We start from the raw sequence: 22010 nt of genomic DNA, 5'->3' as shown, positions 1-22010 counted from the left end.
GACTGTGTTGCTCCGAAGTTTGTCTCTATCTCGCTTAACCGCGGCTCTGTGCCTTTGGTAATCCGTCGTGCCGAAACTACGGCGGCGCTATAACCTACCACCCCCCCCCCCCTACCCTTCTGATTTCTTTCCCTTGTGACCCAATAAAATTGTTTCACTCAACCACTAGGTCGGCGCCTCAGGTGCCTGCTGAAGTCCCCCCATTCACTTTCATTGTTTTTTTGCTTCTGTCGCCGTTTGGCGAGTCGACGCATATTCGAAAAAGCGCTTCTCTAAGTTGTGCTGCGTGTTTGGCGTTGGCGCGATGCTTGTGTTCACTGCAAGCTTTCGTATACCAGCTTGCCGTCGTCTCACCTCAATAACCACCCCACCCCCCCTCTTTTGCAGTACTGTCCCCTTGTCTAGATGCTCCAGACGCATGGAAAAAGTAGCTTAGTCTTCTTGAACACTACTTTTGTCAGCGTAAAAATACGGCATGTCGTCATTTTAGCATTCACACATTTAAGCTTAAACAATGTTAATGTCACCATTCGTTCGAATTTGCTGACCATCATGCAAATAGGCAATGCTATAGGTAGCGAAGAACTGCGCCTATGGAATAGTAGGGTGGTTGTACTGCAGGAGTATATGTCCCAAGCTACTATCACTTGACCTTGGTAACTGTGTTTTGCCGTACTTTCCACTTCTTAATGTATCTGATGACATCAGCTTTATGTTCATTCATAACACGATAAAATTATCGAGGTGCCTTTCCTAATTGTTCTGCGAACAAGCGACCGTACAGCCATTTAAAAATGCCGCAGTAACGTATCATATGATACGTTACTGCGCATTTTATATGGCGGGACCGTCGCTTGTTCCGATCACTCCGACGAAGGCCGGTCCCGCGGCCGAAACGTCAGTCCTTTACTGAACAATTTTTCCTACGTGCTGATTTTTTTTGAACGTTTTACTTCCGGTCCTTTGTTAGCACTTCATTGTTTATATATAATATAATATATATATAGATATATTATTAGATATATATTATATATATATATATATATAGTATATATATATATATATATATATATTATATATATATACAGATGCAGACGCCAGCAAAATGATAAGTACGACAATATGTTTTCCATGCCATGCCCCAGAACAAACTACATATCCGTTCATACAAGTAAGCAGTATTGTTTAGAGAACTATTCGTTGGGTGAGTTGGTGTAGTTCATATTGCTTTTAAGGCGCGAAGGAGCACAATCACAAGGAAGGACAACGGGAGACTCTCTGTCCCGTGTCCTTTCTTGTGACTAGACTATTAACCATTAAGAATTTTCAAAAAATGATAAATACATGGAGAGCGCAGCAGGACAGTACTAGCACGGGAGAAAGGGCAACGAGTGCACTTGACCCTGTTGCGTCCTCTCTCCTCCTTGTCTTTTGATACGCCGCTTTCCTAGAATTTATCCATGCACCGACCAGCCCAGCAACGCATTTTAAAGCAGTGACTGGAAGAATGATTATGTATGAGCATATGTTACTTGAGTCGCTCCCAGTATAGTACATTTCGTAGATACATTTGTGACATTTCTTTTCTATCAATAAGTTGTTACCGTTAATTGTGTTTAGTAACACAGGTCATAAAAACTGCAGCATAGGCTTTCCCCAATTAGTACTGACATACTTGCCAGTCTGGAGGTTTGCCTGTGCATTTTGTTTTGTGTGCTTTTAGTCCAGCTAGGGATTCTGTCATGTTGTAAATATTGTTAATATAATCAGTAATATTATCAACTAGCCCAACTTTGTATTTTCTGGAACATTGTCAGTGTATATGGAGTTGACCTAAATAGTACTGCGTTTATTATAAAAAGGCCAATGAAAAAGGTATGCACGACGCATTTCATATTGCATCAACTACGTTGTTTTGAAACGGTGCCTCTTCGTATTATTTTTATGAGTTGTTATTGCTAGAACGAGCAATGCGAAATATTTATTTTGTAAAAACGTGCCTCGTACAGAAGTGTGCCGACTGATGTAGGGTTATTATTATTATTATTAATATTATTATTATGTAGGCTACACAATTTTTTTTTGCGTATAATACCAATTGTTTTACAGAGTTTACTCATCATACTCGTGACGTGTTTATTATCACAAGTCATGTGTTCTTCAAGGTAGATTTATACCAGTTTGGGTCTGCTAACCCTTGTTACTAGCTCTGAACCTTAATTTCTCAGAAAAGATAAAGTCGCGCCATCTGCATCGATTGCAAATTTAGCTTTGCTATCAATGTTTGGGATATGGCAAATAGAGAGGGTAAACAGAAAAGGTCACAAAGTGCTTCCCTGCGAGGTACTGCATCTGAGAATTCACCTGCAAATATTACAGTCTGAGTTCCACGTTGCAGACACGATGAGGTTCAAAAACTTGCTATGCCACCAGTACCATAATATTCCAACATTCTTAACACAACGTTGTGGTTGACAAAGTGAACGGCTTTGGAGAAGTCTAAAAATAGGACGTGTGCAATTTTGTGACATTGAGTTTTATAATGTAAGCTCCTCAGCAAGGAGAGCAACCTTCGTCGATATGATTTTAAGGAAAAAGTATTGAATGGGATGTATAAGGTTAAAAACGTCAACAAATGGTGCTTCAGGCGTCACACTTTGACCTTTCATTTCTGAAAGCTGGGGCAAAGAAGGTAAGTGTGCCCTTACCATTCTTCCTCTCAGTAAATATGGCTATGCAAGCGGCCGAACCTCACATTGACTAGATCTGGACTGGCATAAAAACAGAGTTTCTCCTTTTTTTCTATCTCGTATAAGCTATAATTACTGTTCATGATCGGTCGAAGTCTTCTGCGTCATGCCCGCAGCGCCTGTGCGTAACGCGATGCGACTAAAGGAGTAAAACGTCCCATCTCGCAGTGACTCACCACGTATTGTTAGGTAGAAGATCCATGTACTAAATTATTTTTGATACTGCCTTTCCTCGCCATTACTTTTTCACTCTTGGTTATTAATTGCTGGTCGGTGCTAAAATAGCTTGCCTGTCACGCAGCGTCACCAAACCGCGAAACTTACGACGTCAGAATTACGAGTACGCACTAAACCGCGCATTAGTGTTAATATGTCGAGCAAAACCTTATTATTTTCGACTTGTTCGAAATGAAAGAGAAGATGGCATCGCAACGATGGTTTAGCAGAGGCTAGTCGTAGCAGGCGGAGAGAATGGATTTCTTTGCGCTTAATAAATAATATCAGGGTTTGTATAACGTCGTTGAACCGTTCGTGCGCTTATACGGCATCGCTCTGTAAACTCTTTTTTGTTGATGATGCGTGTTTTTTATCGCTCTCATCCAAGCTACTAAAGTCGTTGCAAGCTACAGTAAGATAGCCAGGCGAATAAGATTAATTTCGAAAGACAGGCGGAATCTTTATCTACCGCCGTTCCGCGTCAGCTCTGCCCAAGTAACACTCAGAGCATCTGCGCGCTCATCGACTCACTTCAGCCAAGGGGATAGGGCAGGCAGTGCTGTACGTTTTCGAAGAAAAAGCTGAGGCATTTCTTGCGAACTGCAGTAACAATAATTGAATGAAATCTTCATAAATGCTACTGGTTTCCGCCCTAGCTTTCGGCGGGGATGCAAATTTGTTTTCAGAAATAAACACAGGACGGAAGACTCTGACGCATGAGAGCCCCTGACGCATGAGACGCATAGGCTCCTCTACAATGCAAGAGCGCAAAGTATCAAAGCACTGCACAGACGACTCGCACCGCAGAGAACCTACGGTGCGTCGTGGTGAGGCACGGAAGACTTTCTTCACTGCAGAATCTGGAGATACATCTAAATTTCATAATCTACTTTTGTTACAGTTGTGTCGAACGAAAACTTCGCTATAGTTGTTTGTCACTGCGCTGCTGGCAGTGAACGCTCGCAAAAGTGGGGGGGCTCAGCCCCCCCCCGACTTTTGGGAGTGAGGAGGCTGAGCGGGCTCACTCACAAAAGGCCTCACTTTTGGGACGCAAGGGCGAGGAACGGCTATTAAAAATCGGCAGTGAGTGCCGTCAAACTACCCAGATCCTCGATCCATTTGATATTTTTCGCAGTTAAGACGGGCATTCTTAAATAAACGTAGTGCTCTTCCCATTTTGGTCATTTCATTCGTTGCCGGCCACCCTTTGTTATTGTCTAATAAAGAAGCAAGCTTGATTTGCAAAGGAAGATTGAGTCTTCCTTCAATACGCGATAGCAAAATATGAAACGAAAGGCTCTCTCACTGTATTGACTAGCCCTTTTACAACGCTGCGGACATGTGTCAGCTTGGAGTAGTGCAGCGGTTTTAGCATGCGGGTGAGATTACAAACTTTCATTTTGACCAGAGCATCCATCAACACCAACACTTCTTCGTCATATTCTAATATTCGAAACAATTCGCGTAGTCTGCTCACCAGCTCGGTAAAGTAAGAGTTCACCGGTCTCGGATTTATGTCACAGTGCCTTACAGCCATGCGGTTTCTCCAAATACTGTAGACTGTAAATACTGTAAATACTGTTTTCTAATGCCTGGAAATAAAGAAAAAAAAGTCAGCGTGGCGCAGTGGTACAGTGCGCGTTTGTAGATTTAGAAGTGGCGAGTTCGAATTCTCGTGGTGTAGTTTTTTTTTTTTCCATACGGCTTTTTTTTATTGCACTAATTCTTTCTATATGACTTTCTTTACTGTTATGTTTATGCAGGAAACGTAGGCACCACCGTTTTAACGCTGTAGAGCCGTTTTGCGCTTGAGTACCCAGCGCCTCCCAGTAAAACGCCGCTCCAGCAGCCCAGTATCCAGCGCGACGCTGGTATCCAGTGGTGCTGGGTTTTGCAACAGGAAATTAAGCCAGGTCATGCTAAGACCGAGCTAATTCAGCCACATCTTACTAAGACCATGCTAATAAAGCCGTGTAGACATAAGACCGAGCTAATTAAGAATATGCTCATTAACGCGGCGCTAATTACGGGTGCGCTAACTGAAACCTAGCTAATTAGGGCCTTACTCACTGAGATCACGCTAAATATCGTCACCCTAATTGGATCATTACCAATCAAAACTGGGTAATTAATGTCGTGTTGAATAAACATTACCAATTAAGACAAAGTATTCAATATGATTTTATTAAGACCTATAGCTAACTAATACCATCAAAATTGAGACCGAACTGACGTGGTCTTCACTCCCAAGCAGATCGAGCAGACTGAGTACACGACCCGCGTAAAAAGCTGAAAGAAGCTAGGTGATCACACGCTCGTCCTATGACTCCAGCCTTGCACCAGTAGTGCAAGCTAACCAAATTATTCAGTATGCAAAGAAGGTGCTGCTTAGCCTCCACCGCATGAAACGCTAGATAGGCACACCGGCACTATGACAGTCACGAGTTGAACTGGGGCCTTTTCAGAATCAACGTGTTTGTACTCGAGTTCGCGCGTCAGTCAGTTTGATTGACTGACGCCTGCGGCGAAGACCGGGTCCGCTCACCGCGTTTGCTCTTGCCGAGGAGCAGTGCTCACGCTACAACACCATCGAGCGGGAGAATTAATCTGTGAGCATAGTCGCACAGACTATGTACACACGCACCAAGAAATAAAGGTTATATCATGCCGTGGATACGATGACTCACGTTCAATTTCACCGCGCTCATGACGCACCACTCACAGCCATGAAGCAAGCGCCGCTGGTGGCATCTGCGGCGAGAAATGTTACTGTTTACATGTTGGTGGAGACATTGTTTATACCGATTAGTTGCCGCAGAAATTTTTTCAGACGTGTATTGTAAGTTGCAGTAACCACCTATTTATTTATCTGTAATATTCGAGAGAAGCGAAACAAGCTGCACGACAGTGCTGCGCGTGCGCCCTTGTTGCTTTCGAGAGTGGAAATTTCCATGCTGCAGGTGGAATGAAAGAACTTGTCTGAAAGAGCACAAACGCCCACGAAAGCGCCTATAGGAGGCACGATGTTCAGTTGGCAAAGCGCCTGTGGGAGTTGCGATGTTCAGTTGGCAAAAGCGCCTGTGGGAGTCGCGATGTTCAGTTGGCAAAAGCGCCTGTGGGAGGCGCGATGTTCAGTTCGCAAAAAGATAGCGCGACAATCACGCTGACGTCGCTACACTGTTGAAATGTTCACTGAGTGGCGGCGTTGACGCGTTCGCACGCGGTGTTCCTTTGGAAACCGCCGCAAACGCCGCGCGTGCGCTTGTGACAACATGCTCGTTCTTGTAGCGGTTTTTATCAACGCTCCTTTCGCGCGCTCCGCACTGTCTTCCTATCATGACCGCCGTAGGATGAGCTTGGAGCAAACTCGTGTGCCCGAGAATCTCGGGCCATCCTGCATAGCACCCCAGAACTTAGGGTTGATGTGAAAAAAAAAAAAAAGAATTCGGATTGGTGGTCCTTCATGATGCCAATTATAGCGATGTATCAATGCCCGGCCAGGAAAACCTAGACTAAGAGAATACAAGGTTCTTGGCGCATGCGAATGAAATGCACGAAACAAACAGGAGCATGAATTTGGTATTTAAATTGAAAGATGCAATAACCCACTCTGAGCTATAGCTGCAATTTCAAAAAGTGAACATCGAAAAAGCACTAACAGCAAAATGTTTAGGAATTATATTCGTTGAGGATCTGTCCTCGTCAGCCCACACCTCACAACACTATTGTTCTTCGCGCGGCTTCAGCTGGCAAGAATGTTGGGTGGCAGAAATTCCAGAGTGATATGCAGTACATCACAGGGAAACAGCAATGACAGCATCATATCGCCAAACCGCTCTGACTTGACATGCCTGCATCACGGAGCAGAGTAGCTTACAGCGAGAGCTAAGACACGTGTTTCGGATCGCCATCCCTGATAAGCATATCGATATGACACTTCCTTAAGTGATAAAAAACTATTAATCAAAATGTTATTCAGTGTTTAATGAACTTCATGTTGTATAGCGATTGCCGCAAGTGCGCAGGTTGTCAACCTTGACTATTCCAGAAAAACACCTATTTTCATTATTTATTATTGGTAAAACACCTGCTTTATTAAAATTTCGCGGGGGGGGGGGGGGGGGGGGGGGAGGGGGCGGGCCCCTAGCTCCCACCTTGGCTACGGGCCTGGATCTCGGATATTGATGCTCGGTGGCGTCGGGGACGAGTGGTGGAAAAAATCATCATCACGCGGTGACGTCATCATATGACGTCATTACGACGTCACAGATTGCAAAAACTTGTGACGTCAACTTGACGTCACTAATTCTGGCGTGACGTCATGTGACGTAACGCCACCTAATGCCGTTGTAGCGCTCTTCTTTGGGGGGCAAACAAAGCCAGAGAGCGCGCGACCTAAAAAAAAAAGTCACAGTTTCGCCGCAACGGCGAAGCAATGAATGCGATAGCAATAAATTGTAATGTAACGCGAAGAACGGAAAGCAGCTCGAAATTGCCAGCGCGTCGCTCGAGCCCAAAGGGTTAGCTCATCGGATCCCGATGTAGCTGCCTGGCAAAATATACATGTGCCACATAATACGTATACCGTGTGCGTGTCATTGGAGCAGCTGTAAGTATGATACTCAAGCTAATCCTTGACAATCAGGAAAGCTAAGAATAATTAGCTGAACCTTTCCTAACGCTACGTTATCCTGGCATAGCCGAGCTAAGCCAATGAACATTTTTTTTTCATTTTGTCGTTGAGTTTCTGGCTGAGAGAAAGTAGACAACTGTGGGGCACGAGGCCGACTTGTGAAGCTTGAATTACCGCTTTTTTTTGTGTGGTGATATAGCCACATGCACAACGTTCATTACCTTTCTTTTTTTCGCTTTGTCAGAATAAAATAATTATGAGCACTTCCAATCGTAACACCTTCGGATCTATTTCTTCTGCTAACCGGCCTTCAATAAATGAGCACTGACTTCGGCTGTGTAATAGCAAGCTGCAATGTCGGCCACATTCACCCCCCCCTGCACATGCAACAGCCATCTGAAAGGTGTGTTCGTCAGTAAACAAGCTGACGTACGCACTTATGGGTCAGAAATACTTGATGTGCACGTCAAAAAAACAGCAGATAATGAAGCTTAGGTAGGTATAGGGGACGTTAATTGTACTGTTTTAAGTGTATTGTAGTAAATGTGAAATTGATGGGAATAAAGGTAATGTTGACGAAAAGACAATTTGCCGCCGGCAGGGACCGAACTTGTAACCTTCGGATAACGTGTCAGGTTCGCCACGTTACGGAAAACGCGTAAGTATAAGGTTGCAGGTTCGGTACCGGTCGGCGGCAAGTTGTCTTTTCGTCCGATTCACTTTCTTCGCCTCAATATCACAATTAATACGACACACTTAACACAGCACAATTAACGTCCTCTATACCCTCTGTGACTTCATTATCTGCTGGTTTTCATTAAGATTGTGTCAAACAAATAAACGAGCCTTCAAAATTATCTTAAGCCATTGATGCGTACGTAGTTGTTTTTGCATTGCGACCGATAGAAAAGCGGCGGCCGTGTTCGGGAATGAAACTGAATGTTCGAAATTATCAAATCAGTGCGGCAACGTTCTGTAGCAAGAAGGTAAGCGCATTTCAGCTGACCGTGCCTGGTACTTCTGCGACTTATTAAGTCATTTAATTAAAGGTTCGCTTAATGTAGTCTATGTCATGCTGGTCGTATCTCCATATTTTTATACTTACAATTGTGGTACAAATGCACCTTTATTACGGCGCATTTATAGTCTTGCGGCGCATACCATAATACCTCATTTTTGAATGGAGCCTCATCTGTAATAATGTAGAGAGAAAATACGAGATTGCTTTTCGCATCCACAACTGCCGCTATTTGCCTACATGAAGGTGAAAGACTGGAGGCCCGTGTATTTAGAGTTACGTGCACGTTAAAGAGCCCCAGTTAGGTTAGACGAGAACTCTGAAGGCCTTCACTATGGCGTACCTAATAATCATATTGTGGTTTTGAGGCGTGAAACCCGAACTGTTAATTATCGAATAAGAACATGTGCCCACCTTGAATTTCCCTATGTCACGTTTTTCACCACTTATCTAACAGGAGGGAAGATGATATGGCTCTCATGCGGCAATTTTTCAGGGGCGAAGCTCCTTACAGCATCACCTGGTCGGTCGTCGCTCCATGCGGCTTGTCCCCGCCGTCGCGTCTCCCGTATCATTCAATAGATGGCGCTGTCCCATAGAAATACCGGATAGTTGGCGAAAAGGTAGAATGAACTTAATCTATAAAGGCAAGGGAGAAAAGGATAACGTTCGCTCGTATAGACCACTAACCATTACATCGGTACCATACAGGTTGGCGATGCAAACAGTAAAAATGAAAATAGAAAAGTGGGCAGAACACAACGATATTTTGGGAGAACTCCAGAATGGATTTCGAGTCGACAGGCGGTTAGACGATAACCTGTTTGTTCTCACTCAGTGTATAGAAATATCTCAAATAGAAAATAGGCCCTTGTACGTGGCTTTTCTAGACATCACTGGGGCGTACGACAACGTTAATCAGGCAATTTTGCGGGATATATTGAAAGGAATGGGCATAGGCGACGACTGTATACAGCTTTTGAGGGAGATACACCGAGAAAATACAGTTTGCATAGAATGGGAAGGAATGAATAGCAAAGAAAACGTTGAGATTAGCAAGGGGCTGAGACAGCGATGTCATTTGTCCACGCTGTTATTCGCGCTGTACATGGTGAATATGGAAAAAGCGCTAGAAGGTAGCAACTTTGGTTTTAATATGTCACACAAACAGGGAGGCGTGATGATTGAGCAGAAGCTTCCAGGATTATTTTATGCTGACGATATTGTCTGACAGTCGAGAGGACATACAGCAGCTGTCGGATATATGCGGAAGGGAAGGGGAAGCTCTAGGACTAGGATTTAGTGTAACGAAGTGTGGATTGATGGTCTTCAGTGATCCTTGTGATCAGGCGCTGTCAATACAGGGCCAAGAAATACCGAGGGTGAGCGAATACAAGCACCTCGGAGTATGAATAAATGAGGGTGACAGGTACATGGAGGCACAGGAAAAAGCCTCGGCAGCAAAAGGAAAGAGGAATGCTGCAATAATGAAGCACAGAGCGTTGTGGGGATACAATAGGTACGAGGTGCTTCGAAGGAAGGAAGGAAGGAATGAAGGAAGGAAGGAACACAAAAGGGAGAAGGCAGGGAGGTTACCCAAACATTAGGGGAGGTGCTTCGAGGTCTGTGGAAAGGTGTAATGGTTCCGGGGCTTACATTTGGGAACTCAATGGTGTGCATAAGGGCAGAGGTGCAATCGGGAATGGATATAAATCAAAGGACCGTGGGACGCCTCGCGTTGGGTGCTCACGGGAAGACGACAAATGAGGCAGTAAAGGGCGATGTGGGATGGGCAGGTTTTGAGGCGAGAGAGGCTCAGAGCAAAATAAGGTTCGAAGAAAGGCTAAGGAATATGAAGGAGAGTAGATGGGCAGAGAAGGTGGTCCGTTATTTGTATAGGAAGAACGTGGACACACAGTGGAGAAAAAGAACTAGGAGGTTCAATAGTAAATATACGGCTGGTAGTGTAAGCAGTATGTCAGTAAAGAGCCGTTAAGCGAAAAGTCAGAGAGGCGGAGAGGATTTACTGGACGGCAGCTATGGAGAAAAAACCGGCTTAGAGTAACTATGGAAAGGGCAAAATTGAAATAAGGGAGGAGGCATTTTACGATAATTCAATGGGAAGCGCTTTACTGTTTGAATCGAGATCGGGTTGCCTTAGAACGGGTAGTTATAAAGCGAGATTCAGTAAAGAAGAACAATGCACGTGCTGCGGGGAAGATAAGGAAACGGCGGAGCATGTTCTGATTGAATGTGGAGATATCACCCAGGTGTACGTTTAGGCACGAGCCTACATGACGCCTTGGGTTTTAGAGACAATGGAAAGCTGAACACACCCCCGATGGAAATAAGTAAGAGACGGTTAGCGTATTGGTGGTAGAAAATTAGAGAGAAATGACAAAAATAAATATTGGACAAAAAAAGGAAGGACATTCTGCCGAAAAGGCCAGAGAACGAAGCTGAAAACTTTTTTTTCTGAAGTAAGATAGTTTTAATTGAAGTAAAGACACTAGGCCAACGCTAAGAAAAAGAAGAGTAAAGGGTTTTTTTTTGTTTGTCGAGCCTGGTGGCACACTTGTCACCGCCCCGTTATAAAGGGGAGGCTCATAGCATCCATCCATCAACCATCCATGCATTCAAACTGCAGTTAGGTGACGATATACTAGATGGCGCTGTCCCACAGAGATGTGTGCAGTGTGCAATATGCGTGCAAAAAAGAAAGAAAAAAAAGAAAGCAGCGGCACCCTGTACGCTAGATGGCGTGCAGTAATCAAAGCGGCGTATCGCTTTGGTTACTGCTGGGCGAAACCACTGAACATTTTACGGTGTAACCATGATTGCTTCAGGAGCTTCGCCCAAGCTCTTCATCATTCACCCGTCGATATGCTGTAAGTTTTTTCGTTGGTGTGCTTTCGAAGCAGATTTCAATAAATCTAAGTAATGTTTATATTTTTCAAATGCGTACTTATGGAGGGTCTTTCCGCCTTTGCGAAAGATACATAATAAGTAACTTGTATCCTTTCATTGAATGTTAAAACTGTTTCATTGCGCTCTGGAATTCCTAGAGGTATTCTACTGCGTCGCCAAAAAAGACACATTATAGTTTTGCGCACAATAAAACGCGGCGACCACGACAGCCGTGTTTCGCTCCCCGACCGTGAGCTCAGGAACTCAGCACCATGGCCAGGTGGCTGTGGTAGTGCGTAGTCATGAAAATATCTCCGAAGACAATATGGCTATAAATGAATGTAATATGCAAAACATTGCAACATTGTTGACGAAAGTATAGACATCTTTTTGGTGCAACGAACATTCGAATTAGGGATGTGGTGATATACACATTCCAGAGGCCTAGCTTACCTGGAAAGCCCAGCACGACTTGATTAAAAATGTCATCTCTTTGCTCCATTGTGCTCCATATGGCAAAGTATCCCCAGTAATTCTGCTTTGTTCTGCCGAGATAAGTGAGAAAAATTGAGTACAACTAGGTATTTAGAAATTTTTCGATCGTGTGTTACTTACTTTACCGTCCGGTCGTAGAAATACTTCTCAAACGTGACATTTATGTTCGTTATGTTTTTCAGTATGTCGACTTCGCACATAAATGTTTTTTCATCCGAAGACATGTACGTCCATGTCGGTTCAGTTGTGTTGTAAAACTGCAAAAAAAAAAGTATACGCCTGCGATAAGCATGGTGTGCAAAGGAAATTTTGAGAAAATTTTGTGACTGTGCGTTAGATTGAGTGTGTAGCCGAAAAAAAACCACAGCATATCCACGTGGTGAATGATGAGTGGGGCGAAGCGAACTCGCGCTGCAGCACGGCGATGGCATTGGCGCGAGCGTGGTCCCTCTTGATGGAAGATATTGTGACTAGATTGTTTGAGAACCACAATCTGTTGCACACACCGCAACTATAGCCGAAACTGTTATCAAGGGAGTCCCGCTGGAAGCGCGCGTCGGCGCCTTCGGGCAGAGCCCGCCTGATGCGTTTTACAGCCACTTCACGTGCTCGCACAGCCTCGGGCTCTGCCTGCCGGTACGCGCGCTTTCTCGCCGCTGCACGGTCCTTCACATTTTGAAGATTTGATTTGCGCCGCAGCCGTGCAGCTTCGGCCTCGCGGGCTCGAACGGCGGGGTCTTCTCGCCGCAACCGTGCAGCTTGTCGAGCAGTTTCGCCCTCGCGGGCTCTTACCTCAGGATTCTGTCTGCGAGCGCGCGCTGCCGCCGCCTTCCGTGCCCTCCGTTCCGCAGCCTTGTCTTCTATCTGGCGACTCCGAGCTAAAGAGAAAGCGTGCCAAGAGGGAGCCTCATGGCTCGTTACTTCTGAAATGTTGTCTTCGGGTGTCGTTGAAAACACGAGACGTAGTAAAGAAGAAAAAACGCCACACAGGCGAACACGCAACGAGAGTGTCACTCGTCAACGTCGTCTTCTTCTTCTACTGCATACCAGAACGCGCGCTTCTCACGAGCTAGAGGTGGCTACGACAACGCTACAAACAAACGGAGGATGGACAGACCCACGGCATAAGGAGCTTCGCCCCTAATAATATTTTCCGTTTCAGAAGAATACATCACATGCGCATCCAATAGTTTTATTCATGAGTTGGCTTAAATCTGCATGGGAAATTCTGGAAATGCCACATCATATTATAAACGATGCAAAACAAACTATTTTACACGTTGTGTGTACTTGTTATACCTTGAGTAGACTCAAAATTTTTAGAAGGGGGCACTTTATCTTTCATGTTTATTGCGAACGTGTGCGCAGCAGAGCGAATGTGGTGATTATGCTTCACTTATTGGCACTCAGAAATGGCTGCGTGGGGATGTTTGAATTTTCTAAGCATTAAAACTGGAGTGTGTGTCATGTGTTCTCTAGAAGGCGAGAATAATGCAGGTGCTGCTACCTTGATAATATTCATGGAATATTGTTGTGACCCTAACAGTGCACGGTGCTAACGTTGTTATGTGCACCGATCTTATTTTGCATGGTCGGGCGAAACTTGGTGCGTACCCGCGTGTAAATGAGCTTACTGCAGTGCCAGCGGGGCTGAGACGCTAAAAAGGTTCTTTTGAACAACAGCACATGAGGATTAAACGCGCTGGCACGATTCAATAGCCGCCGTCTTTTGCTTCGCTACGAAGCCCTCCGAATTACTAGCACATTCTACTTGCAGGTGATTTCCTATCATTTCACGAACGTCGCACTACAGAGGGGCTAACTGTAAGTTGTGAGGGACGCCCTTTCCTGTTTCGTGTCTTTGCTATGGGGGGTACTGCTGTATTCCAGTAAGGAAGTGCATTAGACTCAGTAGATATACCGGCAGTCCTGGAAGCACTGTATCACAAAGCAGTGCATGAAACATTGGTAAAGGCATTAACCAACATCTAGAAATGTTCGACAGCTCCGTGCTTTAGATGATTGAACAACAAATTACAAAAATACCGAATTAGATTTTATGATATGTAAATGAATGTTTTTATAGAACTACATTCAATCGATTGCAATTTCTGATATTTTCTCAAACGATTGATCACTTTTATACTTAGTAAGGCTTACTGGAATTCAGCTGCTTTTTTTCTGTAACAAAGCACAAAGTGATACGTTAGTGTGAACTATATGCGAGAAACTATTCTTTTTACCTAAGCTGAATAGAGTTCACGCAAACCAGCGGTGACAAACTGAGACGAAAACATCGTTTCTTTTATTACTCGGCATTCGCAACTGTCGGCGGCATTTTGGTTAGCCAAACGTTATTTTAGTCAGTGATAATACAATGCTGCTGCGGAAGCGATTCCAGCTAGCTCGATTCCTCTGGCGCTCCAGTGGCTTGGGCATCGGTACACGTCGGAGAAACTGTAAAAAGGGATACTCTACATCATGCTACAGCCACGTAATGAAGCACATAATTGAGAAACCTATTCAGTGTAGAACTTCCTTTACATAGCTTTCATAAAGACTGCGAAAAATGTATTGGTAATACTTGTTGCTGGGCGAATTCGTACATTATTCCTGGAATGCAAAAATACGCTCAACAAACACATCAAATATAAGAAACAGAAAAGAGCGTCACTCGCAGCCAACTTTATTCTCAGACAAGCACTGGTAGATGAAACCCTAGAACACATGCGCAAAGCACATCGCCTCACATTTACATCACATTACACTGGGTATGGTAAAGGCTTTTTATCTAGAAATGATTGAAAAAAAAGTTATGCTCCCAGTCATGTTAACAGACGTGTCACTTAACATGCCCTTATTTTCGTTATGATAGGATTCGATAATCTCACGCGCCAGCGTGTCTTTGCTTTTATCGAGGACGGAAACACGGGAAAACCAAGGCTCATAGAAGCAGGAATTCCAATAGCTAATACTTGCTGATAGTTTGTCTTTTACGGAAAGTTTGTACAATTCCTGCTTGTTGTGAGCCAAGGTTTCGCGATGTTTCCTTTCTCAATAAGAATAAAGATATGCTGGCGCTTGGGATTACCGAAGTTTATCGCAATAAAAAAAAATTGGCGAAGCTTGCACTAAGCTGCGCAAAGTTTGAAACAGCGACAGATCTACAGCGTCAGCGACAGCGACAAGACAGATCTTGATTGTTGTTATATTTTCAGCGATGCATCTAACATAAATTTCAGAATCGATGCATTAACCTCAAACATTTGCTTTCTTTCACATGTATGCGCCCAAAGCGAGACACAGCACATCCACACAAAAAGTACTTCTAAATACAAGTACGCGTACTTTTTGTGTGGTAAAGTTGCATTGTTTCAAAAATTTCTTCGTAAGGTAATTTCATCACTTTATATACCTGAGACACCACAGATCAAAACACCACCTTGTACAAAAATTACATAAAAGTACGGAGAACCTTTCCAGGTCATTATGTGCATGTGTTATCTGTGCAGTGTGCTGCAAATCACAGTTCAACCCTTTTATAAGAGAGATGCACAGGGGATCTCTTCTTGTCCCTTACATGAGGTGTCTCTTATATGCAGGGTACGATGTCCTCATTTTCTGATCAACCCCCCTTTTTATGCGCATTTGTCTCTTACAAGTGTCTCTTATAAGGGGTTCAACTGCAATTTTGATCCCTGCAGTGCATCGAAAGACGTCCTCTGTTCATCTAAAATGGAACATTTGTGAATGGAAAACATAATGTCGCAAATGTCTTTATAATACATCTGCCTTGGTGTTCTCATTTCAGATTTCTCTCATATATTGAAAGACTTAGTTATGGGACAAATATATCACTATAAAACAAGATCATAACTACCGCATTTTCTCTTTTACACGTTCTATGTATCTCATTATCAATACTTATGGATGTATAAAAGGAACTCCTGGGTCTAATTTCATGAAATTAATGGAAGTCATATAGAAAGTGGACGGAACGTCTTATAACGAAATGGTTTCTCTATGAGTAGTTCACGGCAGCTTTGTATATAGAAAACAATAGCTTTCGTACTTCAATAGCGGAACGCATGTGTGCAGAAAACGCAATGCGCTGTGATAGTTACGCCATCTCTTCATAATTTTACAGCCTCTTCGTCTTAATAGTGCGGAAAGACTTCTGGCAACGCATTGCCAGCAGGTCTTTCCGTGAACAGAGGCTTTTTTTTGCAGTCTGCGTTAAAGTGAACGGCTCCACGCTTTTTCGAAAGCGCCTTCCCGGCCACATCATCAAGATTCGAGGGCTTCTAGTTTGTGAAAAAGCGTGCGGTGAAGAGAGTGCTCAGAAAATGTGCGGTATTCAGAAAGAACAACTGGGGGTTTCACAAGTGAGCGACATATTTCGGTACTCCGCAACGAGGTGTTCCCTGCGGAATATCAGGAACAATAAATGGCACAGCAAAGAAGCATGTGGACCTTCGGCGAAGAGACGGTAGCCAGAGGCCGAGTTCACATGTTTGAGGCGCCCTTCACAGACCGAGAATATCGTGTTTTTTAAATGCAAAATAACGACGCTTTAAAATAAAGGTCCCTTACCTTGACAATGTCGTAGATAGTCGCGCCGCCAACCTCGTTAGCTCCACTGAGTCTCTCGGTAGCGCATACTTCCATCACTGTAATTCCTGCGGCCTCTAAAATTATCAGCGCGTGGAGGAATATTCGCATCAATGAGAAAATAATCTTTTTTGAATTCTGATCCATTTTGCCTACTGAATCGAGTGATATAAATCTGCAGTGAGAGAAAGTCACTCTGGTTTCAAGCAATTTAAATGCGCACAGTTCCTTGCATATAAAATATTATATCTTTGTTGTTTACGCGGAAACTACTTTAGAATGTGTACGAAGCACTCAGGTGCTAAGAAGGAAGATGTTAAAGTGACTCCAGCTCATTGAAGACAACACGTTTACACAGACTTACATTAAAAAAAAAAACGCGAAAGCACGCTCCCATATTTGATGAGAGAGAATGCTACTCCGGCATCAGCAAAAAAGAAAAAAAAAACAGGCATGCCATGTGCACGTCAAAGTCCAAAGCACGCACTTTGTACTGAACCTGTCAGCACCCAGCTATTTTTTCTTCTAAATTCGCCGCTAGAGAAAAAAGCACTTCACTGGTATGCTGACTTCAATGTTTTACGCACATACCAAAGCACAGAGTTTTATGACGTTCGCAAGCAAGCATTTTTCGCACGAATTAGGCTCGTAAAGGTCAACGCAGAATGTTGATACGAACGCAAAGTTTTGGGCAAGTTGGTATTCCGTTCCATAAGGCATTGGCAGCGCGAAACACAAAAAGGACTTCGATGACTCCTGAATTTCGCATTCAAGAGTGAAACGCGATAGCGTGATAAGGCCCCGTTCGTATTGTCTTCCCGTTCGCTTGCCACGCTTCGCTTCTTCCTGCACACTTCAACCGCGCCGCGAACAAAGGAACACCAGTGCGCGTAACATGGCGTGCTTTCAACTATCCTTGAGTTGGTTAGATGGTTTTTCCTCAGTAACCTACAGCAGGTATAGTCGCAGAGTGCCCACTAGGCTAGATTTCAGCATTTAGTCAAATGGCGATATACCCACTGGAAGGAAATACTCACACCTAAGGAGCTAAATATTTTGTTGATTCTACGGTTGACGATGATAATCAATTATTCCTCCTCATCATCATCGTCGCAATGGGTCGGTCCTTAAGATCACCCAGTTGTATCTCTATTCATATGTTGTGGCACGTGCTGTGATTCTACGCCGCTGGCACGCAATGTTCCATGTTTTAACGTGATTCATCGCAATGTTTCATTTTTTACCGTGATGCCTCGCCCCAACAGGTCTTTTTCCAGTACTTTATGTATATTCCAGTGCTTTCCAGCACTGGAATGGTTCACTGGTAGAGCACTTGACAGGTACGCAGAAGGCCTGGGTTTAATGTCGAAATGGGGCGTAGGCAGAAATATTTTTCGGGAGGGGGGGGGGGGACTTCCTTGATCTGAAGTGGGGGCCGCGCACGCAGGTGTGGTCGAGTGCCATTATGTGCTTTGTATGCCGTGGCAAAAAAAAAATGTGGGGTGGTGCATGGGACCGGTTTGCCATTCCCTGGCTACGGCATTGATCCCGAGCCGTACCCCCGATTTCTATTATTTGCATCAATCGCGGTTTTTGGCTCACCGATTGGGCCTTTTTTTTTGGCCACAACCAACGTGGCGGACACCAACAACGAAATTTCTGCGAAAGCAGCATCTTAATGGCACCACGTTAATAAAGGACACACGCAGCGAAGGGGCCAAGACAAACACTTGTCTGTGTCACCTTCCTTCGTCATTCGTTTGTTTTAAATGCAAAGCATTTCTCACCGAACCAAATGCACATGGACTGTTTAAATCTGTCACCCGCCACGATGGTGTAGTGGCTATGGTGCTCGACTGCTGGCCCGAAGGTCGCGGGATCAAAACGCCGCCGCATTTCAATAGAGGACCGTGTGCTTAGATTTAGCATCTATCTATCTATCTATCTATCTATCTATCTATCTATCTATCTATCTATCTATCTATCTATCTATCTATCTATCTATCTATCTATCTATCTATCTATCTATCTATCTATCTATCTATCTATCTATCTATCTATCTATCTATCTAATCTAGCCGCTCTAGTTCTCGTGTCCTTTACTTGGTATCTACCGAAATTTGAGGTCAATAGCGTATGACGAACACAATTGACAGGTCGTCACAGCAGCAGCGTGATCAGTCGGTAGTGTACGTCTAAAAGCGCTCCCCCAGTCACGTGTGGCGCACCTGGATACCACGGCACAAGGTATACATGTATGCGGCACAGGTAATTCATAGTCTGTATTGGCCATGTACAGCAAGAGTAAACTTCGGAAATGTTAACTCTTCACCCCTGACAGCGAAATTTACGATTGTGACTTGTTGAATGCAATTCGTAACTTTCTGTCTGATAATCGCGAAATTGAATCGCAAATGTTCTAACGCGTCGTATTATGAATGCTAGCGTCGTTAATTGCGACCAACTTTAGTGTAATTTTAAAACGACCGCCTAAAATAGTAAGAAGCTTGCGCCCCACTGCGGGTGAGCGTTGAAGATACCGTGCGCTCAAGCTTTGGTGTGGTTGAAAGCGCTGTTTACAATTCGCGGTCGCTCGCACGACAAAGAACGAAACGATGTGGGGGGCTTCGGTATGAGCTAAGTTTTTTAAGCATTAACTAGACGGTCAAGAACGCGTACCCTGAGAAAACACAGAAGCGTTCGTGGCGTAAGCCGCCAGAACCACCTTGACAGCAGCTCCACAACAGAGCGAGAGGAGCGAGGAACAACAGCTTTCATCGGGTGCCTGTCCTGGTACTGTGTGCGCCCCGTAAGTTTCCGGACAATACTCGCTTTACTCGTGGAATGCCACGCGCTGTACCCAATCCACGTCATGCCAGCGACAATGTCGCGAGGTGCGGCCAACTCAGATGAGCGCTCACGCGTATATTAAAACGAAACAAAATATCTTAAAGGACATGTTCTTCACTAAAGGTCGCTCAGATGTACCCACGTATACAGAGCAATAAAACAATAGTAATGTCTCGAGGTTTCAATTTTGGTGTCAGAGGTTCTTAACGCAAAAGCTTTAATGAGCCCATGTCGCAGGAAATCGCAGCTCAGCATTGTTGCTGAGAGAAAAATCTAGCCGAGCGTAATGAATAATGGCCATTTGAGCCGGAACCGTACCTCGGCATTCTGCGTGGAAGCCGCGTATTCTACTGAAGAGCCATATTAGGGCTCGAAACTCCTTCGGAAACAGACCGTGTATAGGCGTCATGTCGGCGCGACGTCACCGTTGCAGTGTTGGATCCGATTTTGCCACAAACTAATAAACATTACGTATGTACTAAAGCGCTTGTGTTCGTCTCGTACTTCTTTACCAATGTGTGCTCCCGCGCTATGCTCCTAGCCAGTTTGTAAGTGTAGTAGCCTTGTGCACAGCGTGGGCTTACCAAGCACTACGATAACACAGGCGTTTAAAGGGTAACTTGAGGTCTGACGTAACGTCAGCCTTCACGTTAGAGAACATGCATCAGTATTATAGTAACGAAGTGAACTTTACGATGCGATGATGTGAATATCATTCGTAACTTTGTATTCCTCCGGGGTCGAGCAACGCTTGAGTATAGCTTGCTGAATCATAGTAATACGAATGTATTGTTTATGAAACTGCTTTAAAAGCGGAGCCAACACTGGAACCACAGAACGTAACCTGTCATGACGCCTGTATCGTAAGTGTACATTTGTAGTGTCGTTGCTTTCTTGTAAAATTAGATAGCCAGCACCACAACCCCAATTGACGTTGCACCGCCATTACGCCTGCATAGGCTGTTTTGCCAAAGCAGTTCTAGACTTGGCATGGCTCGGTGGTAGTATTGCTGAATGCCACGTGGAATGCGTGTTTTCGAGTCCTGCTGGGATCCTAATTTTTATTATTTGAATTCGTCGGGTCAACGCTGCCGATGTCGGCTTTTGTAACACCAATATCTAATCTCGCCATTCCTTGGTAGATATAAAGTGTCACTCACCTATGGCGCATGCCGGTACACCGCGGCCCGTGGTTAACGGGTATGTGCCACACATGTCTGGAGGGAAGGGTTTGACGACGTACGCGACAGGATTTTCAGGTTATTTATGTCATGACCCAGCAGTCATATTCTTCGAATCCTCTCACCCTCTCCTACTAGTTTTGGTCTCCACGTTAGGGAGGCAATCACGAGTGAGATGATAGATAGATAGATAGATAGATAGATAGATAGATAGATAGATAGATAGATAGATAGATAGATAGATAGATAGATAGATAGATAGATAGATAGATAGATAGATAGATAGATAGATAGATAGATAGAAACGCTCAAAATGCCCAAGGTTCGCTAACAAATGCTTCGCATTTAAAACTACGATGCTGATATAGTGGCGGCTGATGCCCACACACTCAGAGTGACGGTAGTTCTGGTGTTGGATTATCACACTTCGCAGGAAAAGCGCTCGGTATATGCCCCGTAGAAACACTGGCTGAAGATACGCATTCCAGCGTCCTAAAAAAGACGTCATTGCTGTGTTGAGTAAAGCTTACGTTACTGGCTTGTAAAGGTTAGGAACTACAGCTCATAGAATTCAGTCAGCAGCCTGCAGCAACTGGCATAGCACTGCCATGTCTAGGGTTTATTGGTATTTTGTTTCCGAGAATCATTTTCCATGGTTCATATGACTTAGCAGGAAAACTGTGAGGAGGTATGAACTGGAAGAAAGAACTTTTTGTTTCCGTATGGTAGCAGTGCGATACTGCACAAAGAGACATGAGTCGCCAAAGCTTTTGCTTTGGCGACTCATGTCTCATGGCTTTTGCGTGCATGTACAATCCGGTATATACAATGATAATGAAACGTATATTCTGGAATATACAATGCACTACCAGTCATTTATGCTCATCACGCACTATCGTTATGTCATACCAATTTTGGTATATATCCAGTTCACAAAACGGCCGGAAGCGCACCATGGCAGTGTCATGTATATCATACCGTACATGACATGCATGTCATGATTAGCATGTTAGGACCTGTCATTTATGTTCGTCATACAGTCCCGTCGCGCAATACGAATTATAGTGTATATCAAGCTAGCCAAATGGCTGCGTGTGCACCGTGAGCGTGGCATGTAAATCATGTCGTACATGATATGCGTGTCATGGTTTTCGTGTTACCAACTGTCAGTTATATTCATCATACAGACACATCGCGCACTACCAATTTTGGTGCATATCAAGCAGGCGAAACGCCATGAGTGCACCATGAGCGATGTATATAAATCGTGCCATACAGGACATGCATATCATGCATGTCATGTATGGGAGATATTCAAGTCAGTGGCGTAGCCAGGGGGGGGGGGCACA

General features: G+C 44.3%; 1 protein-coding gene across 1 annotated transcript in view; it reads left to right on the top strand.

The window, feature by feature from the left end:
- Positions 1 to 22010, top strand: part of LOC119373204 (actinia tenebrosa protease inhibitors) — a gene marked incomplete at its 5' end in the record, with an annotated part of 487018 nt that overhangs the window by 195895 nt on the left and 269113 nt on the right. The gene's annotated exons all lie outside the window — the stretch shown is intronic.

The sequence above is a fragment of the Rhipicephalus sanguineus genome, chromosome 11 (genome assembly GCF_013339695.2).
Source record: "Rhipicephalus sanguineus isolate Rsan-2018 chromosome 11, BIME_Rsan_1.4, whole genome shotgun sequence".
Taxonomy (NCBI): domain Eukaryota; kingdom Metazoa; phylum Arthropoda; class Arachnida; order Ixodida; family Ixodidae; genus Rhipicephalus; species Rhipicephalus sanguineus.
Note: the sequence above shows the minus strand (reverse complement) of the source record. Positions and strands in the feature narration are given on the sequence as shown.